This window comes from Lissotriton vulgaris, chromosome 2_1 (assembly GCF_964263255.1).
Source record: "Lissotriton vulgaris chromosome 2_1, aLisVul1.2, whole genome shotgun sequence".
Taxonomy (NCBI): Eukaryota; Metazoa; Chordata; class Amphibia; order Caudata; family Salamandridae; genus Lissotriton; species Lissotriton vulgaris.
This window is the reverse complement of record NC_141687.1, coordinates 22,543,217-22,560,092: the sequence shown is the minus strand read 5'-3', so window position 1 is coordinate 22,560,092 and position 16,876 is coordinate 22,543,217. Positions and strand designations below refer to the sequence as shown.

At 49.9% G+C, this 16,876-nt stretch overlaps 1 pseudogene; it reads left to right on the top strand.

Moving 5' to 3' along the window:
- Positions 1-16,436, top strand: part of LOC147729483 (uncharacterized) — a 44,649-nt pseudogene extending 28,213 nt beyond the window's left edge.
- Positions 16,437-16,876: the final 440 nt, after the last annotated feature.

Genomic DNA, 16,876 nt, shown 5'->3' with positions numbered 1-16,876 from the left:
TAATGGCAGCGAGTGCGCATATCCCTCACCGTTACTCGTTCCTAGTCCCCCGTTCTCTTTCATTTTAGGAGTAATCTCTCAGCGCCAGGATACCTGCCAGGTGACAGATGCGCTATATAAATGTTTTAAATAAATAAATAAATAAATATGGTGCCTTGCGCAGTACCGGTGTGACCGCCCTTCCCCTGGCCCCTGCGACCGGACGCACCACAAGTAGACACTCCAGGGGGTGTCAGAGTTCCCATCATTAGGTACCTCGGCAGTTCCTTCACCCGCCCCCACTCACCAACATGTCCTTCTCCGCCTTTGATCCCTCCACACACCAGAGCGCCGCATAGTGGAGGAGCGCAAAGAGATAATAGAGGTGGAGAACTGGGCGACTCGGTCCGTATCCAATGTCAGGGTCTCCAGCCTCACCCTGCTGTGTTTGCCAGCCCAAACCAATGACAGTAGGTGGCTATTAAATGTCTCAAAGACGGACCTAGATATGATGCAAACTGAGTTTTGTAGGGCGTATAGGCAGCGTGGTAGAGGTACCATCGGGCCTGTGCAACTCGAACCATGTAGAGAGGTGTGGCTCACTGGTTAGAGGCGGCAGACCCGGAGGCTGAGAACGGCCCGGGACCAGGGTTCGATTCCCGACGCGGCAGGGTCGAGGACCAGGGTCAGCGGACTGATAATTCTCGCCTCGGTGCCCACTTTGGGCAGTGATCACACTCGGTAACTCTGGGCATTAAGCTTGCCTCATCTCTACATCGGCCCCCCACAGACGCCGGGGATGCCTGGCTTCACCTTGGAGATACCCAGCATGGGACCATCTCACAGGGAAAGCCAGGACGGGTTCCCCAGCGGTCATTCGCGCCAGGATACTCCGGTAGTAATTGAGCGCGCTACAAAACACCTTACATTACATTACATTACATAATGGAGAGATGGAGGCGGTTCCAGAAAGTGATGGAGGTTTGTAAGCCTGTGATCACTGCCCCCGTATCCAGTGTGTATTGCTGGTCTGCGGTGTGGGCTACCTGGATCCCCAAATAGCGGAAATGATCAGACTGCCATTGGAATCCCACAGGGGGAGAGCAGCGGCCACCGTGTTTGCTACGGCAGCGAGTGGGATCAGAACTGCTTATTGATTAGCAGACTGGATGCTACGCCAAATTTAACAGAATTTCTAGGAGGATGGGGATTGCCTCCTCTGGTTGGGCAAGATATAACAGGGCATCGTCTGCGTATAGAGATACAACATGTACCCGGCCATCCAAGGGATGCCCCAGCAATTCCTGTCTCTTCGTAACCTAATCGCTAACAGCTCCATTGCCAGGACAAACAACAATGGTGACAGCGGGCAACCCTGTCTTGTGCCCCGTTCAATTGAAAGAATTTCTGAGACTACTGCACCATTGCGTATCCGAGCAGTTGGGGAATCGTACAGGAAAGAAACTCAGGAAATATATTCCTGACCAAGGCCCATTTTCATCAGCACTTACCAGTGATACTCCCACCTTAGGGTATCAAAGGCCTTTTTAATGTCCAAGGCCAGCACAGCAGCTCAAACGTCCGTGTTTGTCGTGGCATGTAGAACATGGGATAATCTACGTAGATTAATATGTGTGCCACGGCCTGGCATAAAACCGCATTGATCTGCGTGGACCAAATGTGTAATAACCCTGCTCAGGCGCATTACGAGTGCTTTTGACAATATTTTTATATCTACTCCTAGCATCGATAACGGTCGATATGAACCTGGCATACTGGGGTCTCCGCTTGACTTAGGGAGACTCTTTATCTGAGCCTCTCTCATCGATGTCAGTGGGCGTTCTTCCCTCCTAGCCTCCTGTAGAGTTTCTAGTAGTGGCCGGAGCAGTAGGCCAGCATATGTTTGGAAGTATTCTACCGGTAGACCGTCAGGCCCGGGGATTTCCTGCAGGCCAAACCTGCCGAGGCCTCCTGGAGGTCCTCCAGTCTGGTTTTCATGCCACAACCCTCTCGCTGTGCGTCTGTAAGGCTGGGGAGTACAAGGTCTTTCAAAGAACGGTCCCGGGCATCCGGAACTACCCCAGTCTCTTACTTGAACACTGAGGACAAACGGACATGTAGGAGAGAGTTAATACCGTACTGTGTGGAAGCGTAGCCGCCTCCTGGTTTGCAGAGTGTGAGAATAATTGGCTGCGCTTTTGCTCTTTAATAGCCATGCCAGCAAGTAGCTTGATATGTCTCCCTCCTGGTGAAGCAGTTGACGGTATTCACGTCTAACCATGCAGTACAATCTGGCCCAGATCTCTCCTTTTTTACGTTGGGCCCTCAGCAGCGAGCCTCCCTGTGCCTCTCCAGCAGGGCCGGACTGGGAACCGAAACTGGCCCTGGCAAACTGCTCGGCCGGCCCACCCTGTTGGGAGAGGGTGGTGCAGCTGAGCTGTTTGCGAGGGCCGGTTTTGCCCCATTTTGTTACAGTGGGCTGATATTGCCGACCCCCGGTAACAAAAACGCCCCCCCTTGGGTCCAAAACCAGCCCCCACCCTGGCGACCCACCAGGGAAATGTTTGGTGCCCGCAATGGCCAGTCCGGCCCTGCTCTCCGGTAGGATCCGCCCTCTATAATCCAGCCAGGGGATTCTCTGCCTGAGTCAAGTCTCTCTCTCGTTGTCTCCTCAGGCTCCTACTCTCGAGGAGCTCTCCCCCCGGGTCACCACCTTTAGAGTTTCCCATTCAGTCCTCCTGCTATCACTGGATCCCAGTTAAAGTCAAAGTATGCATTGGTCACTCCCCTTATGTCCCCTCTGAATGTGTCATCTTTTACTGTGCCCGGCTGCAGTTGCCTCAGTGTGACCCTGGGGCTTGAAACCTACACACTAACCTTTAATGTCAGAAAGAGACACCCATCGAGTGGTTACTCAGGTTGAAACTGGAATCAGAGATCAATCCTGGCTTCTGTGCGTTACCAAATTGTGTGATCCTAGGCAAATGCTTTATTTCACTAAGCCTGCTTTGGCCCTTTATCACACATGAGAGCACCTTCAAATATGTGAGTTCAGGATGTGCGATTTACAAAAACCTCTCTTGCGTGTGAATCAATATCCTACAGCACTGCTTCAGCCTACACCACAAGTAGCGGACACACACGTGCCAACCTTTGAATTTAGAAAGAGGGCGATTTTGAAAAAGAAATCTAGGGACTTCAATTTCTTCGTTGACGCACATTCAAGCAAAGTCAAATTTAGTGGGAAAATAGCAAAATTAAAGCCATTTCTGGGTTAAAAAAGGGAGTTTCTCGTCTGGATCCAATCTGTTGGCAAATATTGGTACACGTGTCCTTGAAGTTGCCTTTTAGTTCACTAATAGCATTGTCATCAGGGCGGGCGCAGGAATGTTACTCAATTCACGTTTAAAAACTCTCACTTCTAATAAATCCTTTTCAGATAACTGATATATTAAGGTGAAACGCCTCTGTGTGTTTAAGAAATACACTTTTTGAATTTTGAAGTCACTTCATCACATTCTAGCATCATCTTTGTTGCCTTATTTACATGGCAAGTATGTTCATGGCTCGGCTCCTGAACCGGGTCTTACAGACAGAGCCGACCTTCGCTCTGCTCTAACTCGGCTCTCCTAGGGCCAGATGTAGGTAAAATCATTTTACCACTTCTTAAATACCGAATCATACCGATCCGGTATTGAAGAAGTGGTAAAATGGAGGGGGGAGGGGGGGATGTAGGTATTTCAGATTCGGTAAATACCGAATCGTTGAGATTCGGTATTTACCGATTCTGTAAATACCGAATCGGTAATGCCCATTGATTCCTATGGGCTTTGAAGCCCATAGGAATCCCCCCCCCCCCCACGCCCTCCCCCATAGTATGCATTCCTTCCGGCAGTGAGGGGGCTTTCTAATCTTCACTTGCAGCCGGCTCAAAACAAAGGCCTGATTGAAAGGGCCATCAGACATTCTTTTCTTCAAGTATCTCCCTGGCTGGGCACTACCTGGAGTCTATTACCTCGAAGACTAATGCAATGAAAAGGAGACTATGGCACGCAGCTTATCTCTTCAGAAGTACTTTAGAGAAACTATGACTTGGAGGCAGGTTTTTTACTTTGTCCCCCCCCATGAGAGAGGTGTGCATGCACTTCAAAAATGCAAGATAGATGTATGTGTATGAGTAATTACACAAAAAATATTTAAATGGCGCCTACTATTTGTTTTTATTAATTCTTTTACAGCATGTAGATTGTCAGAGAGCCTTACAGTTCACACAGTGGCACAAAAATAATACGTTAAGTTTAGTTAAGAAAACACCCCTCTTTTAGTGAACCCCCACCCCTCATTGTCATAATACTTAAAACACTGAAGCAGTGGTTTGTGAAAGGTGCAATCCGCAAACGAGGCCCTCTTTTTTAGGGTGCCCCGGCCTATTTTTGATCCCAAATCAAGCCTGGCACTGCTCGCCCACCTCAACCAATATATGGGGTAACGCCGACTGTAGGAATGTTCTAGAAGGTGCAGTATATGTGTGTGTGTGTGTGAGGATCACACCTCCATGCAGGTACAGTCAGCTGTCGTCTGACGCCGGTGTCCTCCATCGCTCGTTCTTTGACGTGAGCGCCCTCTGGTGGTAAGTAACGGAAACACACCACCTTTGTTGAAAAGATGTCTGGGGATTTATGGCCAGATGTACGTAAATCCGATTTACCGACTTTTAAATACCGAGTCATACCGATTCAGTATTTAAAAGTCGGTAAATTGGAAGGAGGCAGATGTAGGTAAAAAATTACCGAATCTGTAAGAGTCGGTATTTACAGATTCTGTAAATACCGATTCTGTATTTCCCATTGATTCCTATGGGCCTTGAAGCCCATAGGAATCAATGTGAAATACAGATTCGGTATTTACACAATCGGTAAATACCGAATCCTGCAAGGGTGCAGGGGGTGTCACTTTGACACCCTCTAGCACCCCAATTCTGGACTTGTGTGCAATGTGGCACACAGACATGCCCAAAGGGCATGTCTGTGTGTCACAGGGCACAGGTGTGCATGCACAGATGTGCATGCACACCTGAATTCGGTATTTTACCACCCAATAGGATTGGGTGGTAAAATACCGATTTTTAAGGGCCTGTGGCACTCTTAGGAGTGCCACCTACATATGGTTTTTCCGAATCGGTAAATATACCGATTCGGTATTTTACCGATTCTGTAAATTTACCGATTCGGTAACTTTACAGAATCGGTAAAATATAGGCCCCCTACATCTGGAAACCCTAATACCGGTCGGTAACGGCCGAATTCGGCCGTTACCGACCGGTATTAGGGCTTCTACATCTGGCCCTTAGACCCCTCCCACTATCAATCATGTTCAGGCATACTTGCAACCTCACACGACCAGATGCCCCAGTGTGACACACGATATCGGCTCCCATCACACGGTCTCCCGGTGAGGAGCCGACAACACACGGTGGCAGGGAAATCGAGCTGAAGCCACTGTGAATAGTGGTTTTCCAGCTCGTTATCCGAGGCTCTGACCAGCAGACGCCCATTAAGGGGTGTGAATGTGAAAACACCCCAGGACGGGGGCACCAGCCTCAAGTAGCTTTTTTATTTTAGGGAGGTGGGGGTTGAGTGCAGGGTGGGGTCCAAAAGTGCCCTGTGGGTACTTCTCGGCATGAGGCCCGCCCCCTCCTCACACTGTGAAGTTCTTCTTGAGGTTGGCAGGTATGGTCAGTAATAAAGATTAATTATCTATGACAATGGACAGGTGCACTGCACAGCCCCAGCCCCGCCTGCTGTGGGATTTATGCCTCAATCAACATAGAGACCGACATGGGCAGCCGCCGAGTCACCTCATGACAGCCATAGAGACCCCCAAGATACTTATGTCCATGTAAGGGCAGGGCGTGGTTCGAGGCACTATCTTTAAAATCTGGGACTTGTAATTCTGGTTTTATAATGGGTTAAACAGGACCACAAATTCCAGCATGCAACAAAAAAATGAATTGGTTGTGATACCCAGACATGGAACAGGAACAGTTGAGAGGTCTTCTGCGAGTCACCTACAAACACGTGCCACTATTTGGAGAGAGAGACTTCGAAAAATAAACTGGAATGTACTTTACACCTTGATTTGGGATTAAGTGCAGGCAAATTTAGCATTCACACCTGTAGACAGTTCTGACTTTAGCCCAGCTTCCTTTGCACGCTGGGATTTTTGAGTCCGCACATACAAAACTCCAAATCCCAGAATTCAATGCACGGTTTGCAAAAAGTCAAAGCAATCTGAAGCTTTAATCCGACACAGGGTGACTGTGCCCAGCTATGCAGGGTCGGATTGGGAAGGAGGGCAGTCGTGCAATGGCCGATGGGCCGGGGCCTCAGAGTGAGCTGTGGGCGGGCGATGGGCGGCTACCTCGGGGTGAGCTGTGGGTGGGCATTGGGCGATGGGCTGGTGCCTCAGGGTGAGCTGTGGGCGGGCATTGGGGGATGAGCCAGTGCCTCAGTGTGAGCTATGGGCGGGCATTGGGGGATGAGCCAGTGCCTCAGTGTGAGCTATGGGCGGGCATTGGGCGATGGGCTGGTGCCTCAGGGTGAGCTGTGGGTGGGCATTGGGCGATGGGCGGCTACCTCGGGGTGAGCTGTGGGTGGGCATTGGGCGATGGGCCGCTGCCTTGGGGTGAGCTTTGGGCGGGCATTGGGTGATGAGCCGCTGCCTCAGGGTGAGCTGTGGGTGGGCATTGGGCGATGGGCCGCTGCCTTGGGGTGAGCTTTGGGTGGGCATTGGGCGAAGGCCGCTGCCTCATGGTGAGCTGTGGGCGGGCATTGGGCTATGGGCTGGTGCCTCAGGGTGAGCTGTGGGCGGGCATTGGGCGATGGGCCGCTGCCTCATGGTGAGCTGTGGGCGGGCATTGGGCGATGGGCCGCTGCCTCATGGTGAGCTGTGGGCGGGCATTGGGCGATGGGCCGCTGCCTCATGGTGAGCTGTGGGCGGGCATTGGGCGATGGGCCGCTGCCTCATGGTGAGCTGTGGGCGGGCATTGGGCGATGGGCCGGTGCCTCGAGGTGAGCTGTGGGTGGGCATTGGGTGATGAGCCGCTGCCTCAGGGTGAGCTGTGGGTGGGCATTGGGCGATGGGCCGCTGCCTTGGGGTGAGCTTTGGGCGGGCATTGGGCGAAGGCCGCTGCCTCATGGTGAGCTGTGGGCGGGCATTGGGCGATGGGCTGGTGCCTCAGGGTGAGCTGTGGGCGGGCATTGGGCGATGGGCCGCTGCCTCATGGTGAGCTGTGGGCGGGCATTGGGCGATGGGCCGCTGCCTCATGGTGAGCTGTGGGCGGGCATTGGGCGATGGGCCGGTGCCTCGAGGTGAGCTGTGGGCGGGCATTGGGCGATGGGCCGGTGCCTCGAGGTGAGCTGTGGGTGGGCATTGGGCGATGGGCCGCTGCCTCAGTGTGAGCTGTGGGTGGGCATTGGGCGATGGGCCGGTGCCTCGAGGTGAGCTATGGGCGGGCATTGGGCGATGGGCTGGTGCCTCAGGGTGAGCTGTGGGTGGGCATTGGGCGATTGGCCGCAGCCTCAGGGTGAGCTGTGGGCAGGCATTGGGCGATGAGCCAGTACCTCAGGGTGAGCTGTGGGTGGGCATTGGGCGATTGGCCGCAGCCTCAGGGTGAGCTGTGGGCAGGCATTGGGCGATGAGCCAGTACCTCAGGGTGAGCTGTGGGTGGGCATTGGGCGATGGGCCGCTGCCTCATGGTGAGCTGTGGGCGGGCAATGGGCGATGGGCCGGTGCCTCGAGGTGAGCTGTGGGTGGGCATTGGGCGATGGGCCGCTGCCTCAGTGTGAGCTGTGGGTGGGCATTGGGCGATGGGCTGGTGCCTCGAGGTGAGCTGTGGGTGGGCATTGGGCGATGGGCCGCTGCCTCACGGTGAGCTGTGGGTGGGCATTGGGCGAAGCGCCTCTGCCTCAGGGTGAGCTGTGGGTGGGCATTGGGCGAAGGCCGCTGCCTCACGGTGAGCTGTGGGCGGGCGTTGGGCGAAGGGCCGCTGCCTCAGGGTGAGCTGTGGTTGGGCATTGGGCGAAGATCCGCTGCCTCAGGGTGAGCTGTGGGTGGGCATTGGGCGAAGGGCCGCTGCCTCAGGGTGAGCTGTGGTTGGGCATTGGGCGAAGATCCGCTGTCTCAGGGTGAGCTGTGGGTGGGCATTGGGAGATGGTCAGGTGCTTAAGGGTAAGCTGTGGTCAGGCATTTGGCATTGGGCCGCTGCCTCAGGGTGAGCTTTGGGCGGGCATTGGGCGAAGGCCGCTGTCTAACGGTGAGCTGTGGGCGGGCATTGGGCGAAGGGCCAGTGCCTCAGGGTGAGCTGTGGGTGGGCATTGGGCGAAGCACCGGTGCCTCAGGGTGAGCTGTGGGTGGGCATTGGGCGAAGGACCAGTGCCTCACGGTGAGCTGTGAGGTTCTGTATTTCGCGACTTTGTTCGTGTTCGTCTGTCATTTTGTGGCTGGCCTTCATTTTGTGTTGCCCTCACTCAGGCAGCACCGCCAGCCAGGTATTGCTCTGTCATTTCCCTGCATTCACATACTAAGTAACCTTTTCGCCTCTATTTACAGGTCTAGTGTCAGGGTCTGACCGAGAACAACAATCCATGTCTTATTAACTAATCCCCATCCAGACTATCTGTAGGTTCGCACCATTCTTTCCTGAGGCTATCTTATCTGCTGTCCTTCGCCATTTCCTTTATGGACTCTCTGATTCCACAACTGTCCTTCTTAAGCATACAAATGTGTTTCCTCACCTGCAAGTTGGATTGTGTGGGTTCATTTGCGAATGGCTTAAGGGGTTGGGTAACAAATATAGACGACAACCAAGTTTGTTTGAAGTTACGTAATACTTTGCTTTCCGAGCCCCTCGCGTTTGTCTGATTTGTATGTCTTGGGATTGTTCATTGTGTATCTCAAATGTATATAAACCCGTGTGTCACGGAGTTCGAGAGCAGTCTCCTTTGAACATACTTTCTGTACTTCAGGGACAACTGTGCTGGCTGCAGCTAATAAAATACGATCTTCTACGCCAACAGAGTGTCTGGTGTCTCTGTTCGACCAGGCAGGAGAACTCGAAGATTTAGGCGTACCCTGCGCCGCCAGGCCCTTAAGGCTTCGGTTCTTCAATTGACACCCAGAGTGGGGCGGCTACAGTGGGAGCGGTTCAGCCTGAGGATTGTGAGGAGCCCCGCAAGAAATTCCGGAGGATGCGCTCCACACGAATGGCCCCTGCATGTCATAAGTGGACCGAAGGTCTTTACAGCGCGGCTTCCCCCTTTTTGCTGACGGCTGCTGATGACTGCTGCCCTGACTGCCACCCTGCCTTGGTCCTTTCGGTGATAATTGCTATTGCGAGACGGTAGATGGACCTCTGGTGGTGTAAGAAGACACTTAGTTAAGTATTTGGTGGGTCGCTCCCACAAATTTGTTTTGTTTCTGTTTTGGGTTTCTATTCGGCTACTGCAGTGTCCGAAGCCAAGGGGTAAGTACGTTTGTACAGTGTTATTGACATTAATCCCTTGATGATTGAGAAGAGACCAGTGAAATAATGATGCCTGGTTTCAGTAAGTTTAAACGTTGGTGTTGTTGTTCTTATGATAAGGATTCCCAGCTGGAGGACTCTTGCCGGATCCCTCCGGTTGGAACTCCCACCTATGAGTTATATTCAAAACATGGTATCAGGCCCATTACTTTTAATAAGACATGGATCCAATATACTAAAAAGGATGGGGTTCTGCAGTGGCCACAGAATGGTAGCTTTGATACCGACATATTAGATCATTTAGAAGCAAGTCTATATAAAAGAAAAGTCCGTCCGGCAATGTTTGACTCTTTCCGCCTCTGGTGAAAAGAAGCCAAACAGAGAGAAATAAAGCACGCAAAAAGAGATAGGAAAGTGCAAGGTATGATGATTACGCAGGCTGCCCAACAGTTTATAAATAATGAGTCCGATTGTGCGATGGAGATAACGGAAAGACAACATCGTATGGCGATAGATAGGTGTTATCCGGTGTTGCCTATTTCCCCTCCAGAGAAGAGTAGGGATCCTGAGGAAGATCCTTTAATATCCCGCTTATTGAGTTTGCCTCCACCCTATGCACAAGGTGATACTGCACCCCCGTTAGCACCTCCCACTTAGCCAGTGGCCATTCAGTTGCCGATTGTCCAACCACCTGCACAACCGATCATTGCTGCTTTGCCTGTTCCTATTCCCCCACATTTGCCCCTTCCTGTAATTCAGGCCCCACCTCCCTCGTTGTCAACTTCTTTGCCTCTGCAATCTACTACGCGTCCGCCGGTATCGCCTTCCGCTTCCCTTATGTCACCTGTTCTTTTTAGTTATACCCCGACTACGCATAAGCGACTGGTAGACGCTGTCTCAGGTTTCTTTTCTCCTTTACTTGGAAATATGTCTCCGGCTCTTTCTCGACGGCAATCCCGTCGGCAAATTCTGCTTTCAGACGAGAAAACGATGTTGGGTTCTCTCGCTCGCAGATGGATTAAGAAAGGTGCAGTATATAGTGCACGAGATATTATGAGTTCTTTCCGCCAATGGACCAAGCCTACCCAGAGATATGTTTTCGATGTTATGTGTGACACTCTGGTTAAGGGATGGATGGGAGGATATGGAGTCGGATACAGTTCCCCCGGATTTGTTGAGAGTTCAGGCTGATTTTGACAAAGGTCTTATAGTAGGTCCAAATGTCGAGGAGGCTATAAATGTGCTTTTGCTTTTAGAACGATGTTCTCTTCCTTGACTCTTCCAGAATGTGATCCTATTGTCGGTCAGGTAAAGCACTATCCGATGCGTGAAGTCCCTCCAGTATGGAGAGACACAGTAGCTGGCGCCAATCCCGTACCAGCCCACTTTCAGCGTGTATGGGTTCATGTCCCATATGAAAGGTCTGAAATTTTGGCTCTTAAACAGACTCTGCCGGACCCTCGCAAAAACCCTACAGGTTACTATAAAGAATTGTCCCAGACGGTTGAGGCTTGTATTATGAACCTTGCCGATATCGATATGTTATTTGGGAACGTAGTCCCGCAATCCTTATGGGCTCTGAATCGTAGAGAGGACCATGCAGCAGAATTAGGTGGTAATTGGGCTGCTATACACGTCGCAGAAGCAACGCAAGTGGGCGGTGCGAAGCCCGATGTTCTGATTACGGAACTCCCTGGTAGAATCATTACTCTAATGAAGACAATGATGCCCGCAGTACGAGTAAATTGGGATAAGCTGGCTGCGTGTAAGCAAAAGATAGATGAGAGTGACTCAGATTTCTTTACTTGTTTCGAGGAGACATTTATTGATCACAGCGGACAGGACATGACTACTCAGGATGGCCAACGTTTGTTTGTGGACAAGTTTGTATTTAACTTAATCCCTGAGTTATCCAACAAATTGAAAAGCTCAGAGAGTTCATGGGTTGTTTCCTCTCCTGCCCAAATATTAGCCACTGCACAATATTATGAGAATAGGGATAAGGAGGAGAAAGATAAGCAAGAGAAGAAGAATAGAGATCTGAAAACTAAGGTCCTTTTACAACAAGTTTATCCTCCACGTTTTGCTCAGCGTCAGTTCCCCCAGCCTCTGCAATTTCAGAAGGTATTTAAAAAACCTGAGCCTTTTGTTCCACGACCTTTGTTGGGTCCTAACCAGTGTGCTTATTGTAAAGAGGATGGCCATTTTAAGAATATTTGCCCAGTTCTGTTACAGCGTAGTAATGGGATGTTTGTTCCACGTGGTCGCAGTGGTTTTCTGTCACCATCCAGGGGTAGAGGAAGAGGTGTGTTCCCTCAAGAACAGCGTTCTTTCCCGCCTCAGAATGCTACGAATTATTTCAATCAACAGAAAGCTCAGTCTGCACAATACTACACTGATGATTGTTATGTGGACAATGGGAACGAAGATTTCCACACTGAATAGGACAGCCATAGACAAAGTGAGGGAGTTGTATCAATTCCAGTAGACCAGAATGGGCCTTATGTTATTGTCAATACTATGGGTGTCTCAGAACCATTTCTTTTGGATACTGGTGCGACGAGAAGTTCTATCATTCATTCTAAACTCCCTCGGGCACCTTTGTCTGGCTCAATGAATACATCTGTAGGATTTTCTGGTGCCCCTGTCTGTAATCCGGTCTCTTGCCCACTGCCTATCACAATTGGTCCTTATAACTTAAAGGCTCCACTTATTTTGACAACTAGTTGTGGTGAGAACTTATTGGGTTTGGATTTATTGAAAAGGGTGTATGCAACATTACATTGTTCTCCTTCTGGTGTGCATCTCACAATAGGAAGGAAATTGACTTCTTCAATGTACTTGTTCAAAGACCAATTTCCACCTGAGTTGCTTTCTCTCCCTGAAAAGCTCTGGGCTACAGGCCCAAATGATGTGGGCCGTCTTGAGATTCCACCTTATGTTGTCGCACTCAAGCCCAATGTCAAATTGCCACGTATTCCTCAATACAAAATATCTAGTGATGGTGAGAAAGCGCTTTTGGCTATTATTCATGATTTGGTTCAGATGGGTGTGGTTGAGGAAACGAGAAGAAATGTATGCAATAGTCCTGTGTTGCCAATTCTTAAACGAACAGATCCTTCCCAGCCCCCTGTTTATAGATTTGTGATTGACCTACGCAAAGTCAACAAAATTGTTGTCCCACAGTTTCCTGTCGTCCCGGACATCACAGCCCTGCTGACGATGATACCTGCTTCGGCAGCTTGGTTCTCTGTGATTGATTTGAAGAATGCTTTCTTCAGCATTCCCATTGCTAAGGAGAATAGGGATATTTTTGGCTTCTCTTTAGTAGGTTGAAGTTTCCGATTTAAAAGAGCACCACAAGGTTATTGTGAGAGTCCCTCCATTTACAGTCAGGCTCTTAAATCCCAGCTTGATACTTTCCCTTTACCTTCAGGTGCTACCCTTATTCAATATATGGACGATTTATTGGTGACTGCTGATTCAGAGGATGTTTGTAAGGACGTGACTGTTACACTGCTGCACCATTTGTATGATCTCAATAATAAGGTGTCACTCTCCAAATTGCAGTTTGCCCGCAAGAGGTTACCTACTTAGGTCATCTCTTGTCGAAGGAAGGAAGGCGAATGAACCCAGAACGTATTCAAGCTATTGCACAAGTGCCTGTGCCAACTACACAGAGAGAAGTGCGTGCCTTCTTGGTCATTACCTTTTATTGCAAACAGTGGATCCCCAATTTTTCCTTATTAGCTAAAACCTTTGCTAGCACTTACATTGAAGGATACCCCTCATCCGCTTCCTTGGACTGAGGAGTGCAGGAAGAGTTTCGCTGACTTACGTACTGCTTTATGTTCTGCTCCAATGTTGGGTACTTACATCTCATGGAACGAATATACAGCATGGTCAATTGGTGATTGATCTTCTTGAGTCACTTGCTTTGCCTACACAGATAGCAATCATAAAGTGTAGCGCACACAAGAAGGTCACGGATGATGTTGGTTGTGGGAATGCTTTTGCGGATGAGGTAGCAAAAACTACAGTTAGAGATGCCACAAGTCGCATGTATGTTGCGGGCCCTGCAAATTGGGTCAGAGAAGCTAGAATGTGTGAGGACACAGTAGAGAGTGTGAGATTGATTCAAGGAGAGGCTACAGAGAAAGAATTGAGTAAATGGAAAGAAGGCATGGGAATGTTAGATGCAATGGGATGTTGGACGGAGTTATCAGAACACCAGCGTTGGCTGTTGCCAGACGCCTATGTGTTGCCTGTAGTTACTATGGCACATGGTCCAGCCCAAAGGGTATATGCGAGGTTTTGGCTCCGGTATGGCAGAATGAAGGTGTTCCGAGGTGTGCGGAAAATGTGGTGAAACACTGCATTATTTGTCTAATACATAACCCAGGAAAGGGAACCCCAACTCCAGCAGGTCATTTTGCTCCCCCGACATATCCTTTTGAAGTCTTGCAAATTGACTATATTCACATGGATCGATGCAACAACCTCAAGCATGTCTTGGTGGTGGTATGTGCTTTCTCCCGATGGATAGAGGCCTATCCTTTGAAGGATAACACTGCTTTATCAACTGCTAAAAGTTTGCTTAAAGAGTTCTTCCCTAGATTCGGCCTGCCGCGAATTGTCTGGAGTGATAATGGAAGTGAATTCGTGGGCCAAATTATGCAAAAAGTGTGTGCTGGTCTTGGTATTAGACAGAAATCCCATGCGGCAAACCATCCCCAATCAGCGGGTTTGGCTCAAATTAGCAAAGATTCAGGCCAGCATAGGTCACGCCTGGCCTGACGCTTTACCTTTAGCTCTCTTGTCTACCAGGACCACTGTGCATTCTCGAGTGGGACTTAGCCCCTATGAGGTGGTTTTCGGATGCACAGGGGAGTTCCTCGTCCAAAGAAGTATTCAGATGTACGGGATCGGGACCAGGAGAGGTGGAAGGGAGCGACTCTGACACGTGGAATAAAGTTTTCAAAGAGGGTTTTATTTTTAAGTATGCTCTTCTCCTTCTACTAGTTTGTTTAACATGAGCAAACTCGTCGGGATCCGTCCTGACTCCTTTAGGAAACGTTGAGAGTTCTAGGGTGTTTCTTCCACGCAGGTGCCGATAGTTCTCCAGACCGGAAGTGATTAGGGGTCGTCGGGGCCAAGGTCCTCAACTCCAACCATGCAACGGAAGAAAAGAAACAAAAAGGAATCAGGCTGACGTCCTCGCAGGATTACAGGGGACCAGGGGGTGAGGGACACCGAGTGAAGGAGTGCAACTAAACGTAAGCTCTAGTGCCTATTATTGCTCGTGAGGGAGAGGGACAATGAGGCTACTCTTTTAGCCGTTTCACTCGTTTACTGTACTACTACGATTCACCCAGCCCGCCACCTTGCCCCGTACCTTAGCAAGCCACACTCCTCCCACGGGAGTGTGGCGGGGCGATTCGCAGGACCGTTGGCCTCCTGGCTTGTTGTCCACTGCTGGGCTCGTCACGGCTTCTTCTCTGCAGGGCTCCTGTTCCGAACTTCGTCTCCAGACTCCTGGGAGAACGCTGTCCGCCGCTTCTACGATTCCGCCTTCTTTTGAGCGTGTGACGTTGCAGGTGGGTGGAGCCTCGTTGGTAGAGTTAAAGGGGCGGTATTCGATTCCAGCTTCGTGTCCCCAGCTTGCTTCTGTGCCTGCCTGAGTCCACTCGTCCAACCAGGCTGAGTCCGGCTGTTTGTCAGAAACAGAAAGGGGAACAGCTGACCACCAGTCTTTTAGGTTATCGGGACTGCATTCAACGGACACGAGTCCCACCCCGTCACACCCCTCCCCCCTGGAAACTCCCGATCGGGGAGAGGAAAGACCCTTGACAGAAAGTCAGCATTCCCATTTGCTCTGCCCTTTTTATGTTGCACAGAAAAGGAATATGGTTGCAGAGAAAGAAACCAGCGGAGAACTCTTGCATTCACTGTTCTGTTTTGATACATCCATTTTAAGGGAGCGTGATCTGTCTGTCCAAATAGTAGTGCAGTTTGTCAACAGCCCACTTGATAGCCAAGCACTCTCTTTCTACGGTAGAATACCTGCACTCCCTGGGGAACAGCTTGCGGCTGATAAATAGTATGGGGTGTTCTATTCCATTGTCGCCCACCTGAGAAAGTACAGCCCCTATTCCTATGTCGGACGCATCAGTGGCCAGTATAAATGTTTTCTTGAAATTAGGCGATTCAAGGACCGGAGCATTTGTTATGATGGTTTTCAATGTCTCAAAAGCTTCTCTGGCTTCTTTTGAGGGAGTCTGTATTTCCCAAAGTCTGGTCTCTTTACGCAAGAGATCCGTAAGAGGCGCTGCGACCTCTGCAAATTTGGGACGAGTCCCACCCCGTCACATCAGACATACCATACCCAATGTTGATTGATTACTTACATGATTTGACTACTAAATTGAGTGTTCTTCGTCAACAGGTTCAAAGTGCTTTGCCAGAAGCCTCCACAGATCCAGGTCACTCGATCAAACCTGGGGATTGGGTCTGTGTGAAGAACTTTCAGAGAACCAAAAACCTGGAGCCCCATTGGACAGCCCCTCGCCTAGTACTCCTCGTCACACGCACGGCTGTGAAAGTCCAGGGGAAGAAAAACTGGGTTCACGGCGTGCACTGCAAAAAGGTACCCTTGCCCTTGCCCTTCGACCAATGGGTCCGCAGGGGCATAGGTGAGTCCAAAAGAGAGAAGATTCCCCGTTTCGTACCTTTTAGTAGCGCCCGGTTGGATGGAACTCAGTCCGAGAAAGAAGATGATGATATTCTTCAGGAAGCTATACCACCACAGCTTTGAATACAAACCACAAATCCAGAAACACTGTTTCAAGACCAGACTATATCGAATAAGAGATGCTACAACCTCAGGCCTAGAACTACAAAGGACATTAGAATTTTTTTTATTCCTTTTTGTTGAATTTTTTTTTTACAAGATTATTGATATGCCATCTGTCTCCGTTGCAGGGTCACGGTAGGAGACTTGGACTGTACCCTGTTTTGATGGCTAGGACCCGCAGGATTTGCAGTGTTATAAAAGCAAATACATACAGCCAAGTGATTGAGGAAGATTGCCGTGAGCAACAACCTTTTTTTAGAAAGGATGGATGGTACATCAAGTAGGGAAAATAGGAAGCCAAAGATGAAGCAGAAATACTGTATATTATTGCGTAGTCGATTTGGCGTTACTTTGTGTATTTCGATGTTTTTGTGTATTTTATTAACATTTGCGGGTTGGATTGTTGATCTTCAACAGCCAAAACCCCTTTCTGATTCTACTTCTTTGCTTTCTCGCCTATTTGTTTCTCAAAATCAGACACATGCCCTTCCCCAGCATGAGCAGATAAGAAGGATTGAATA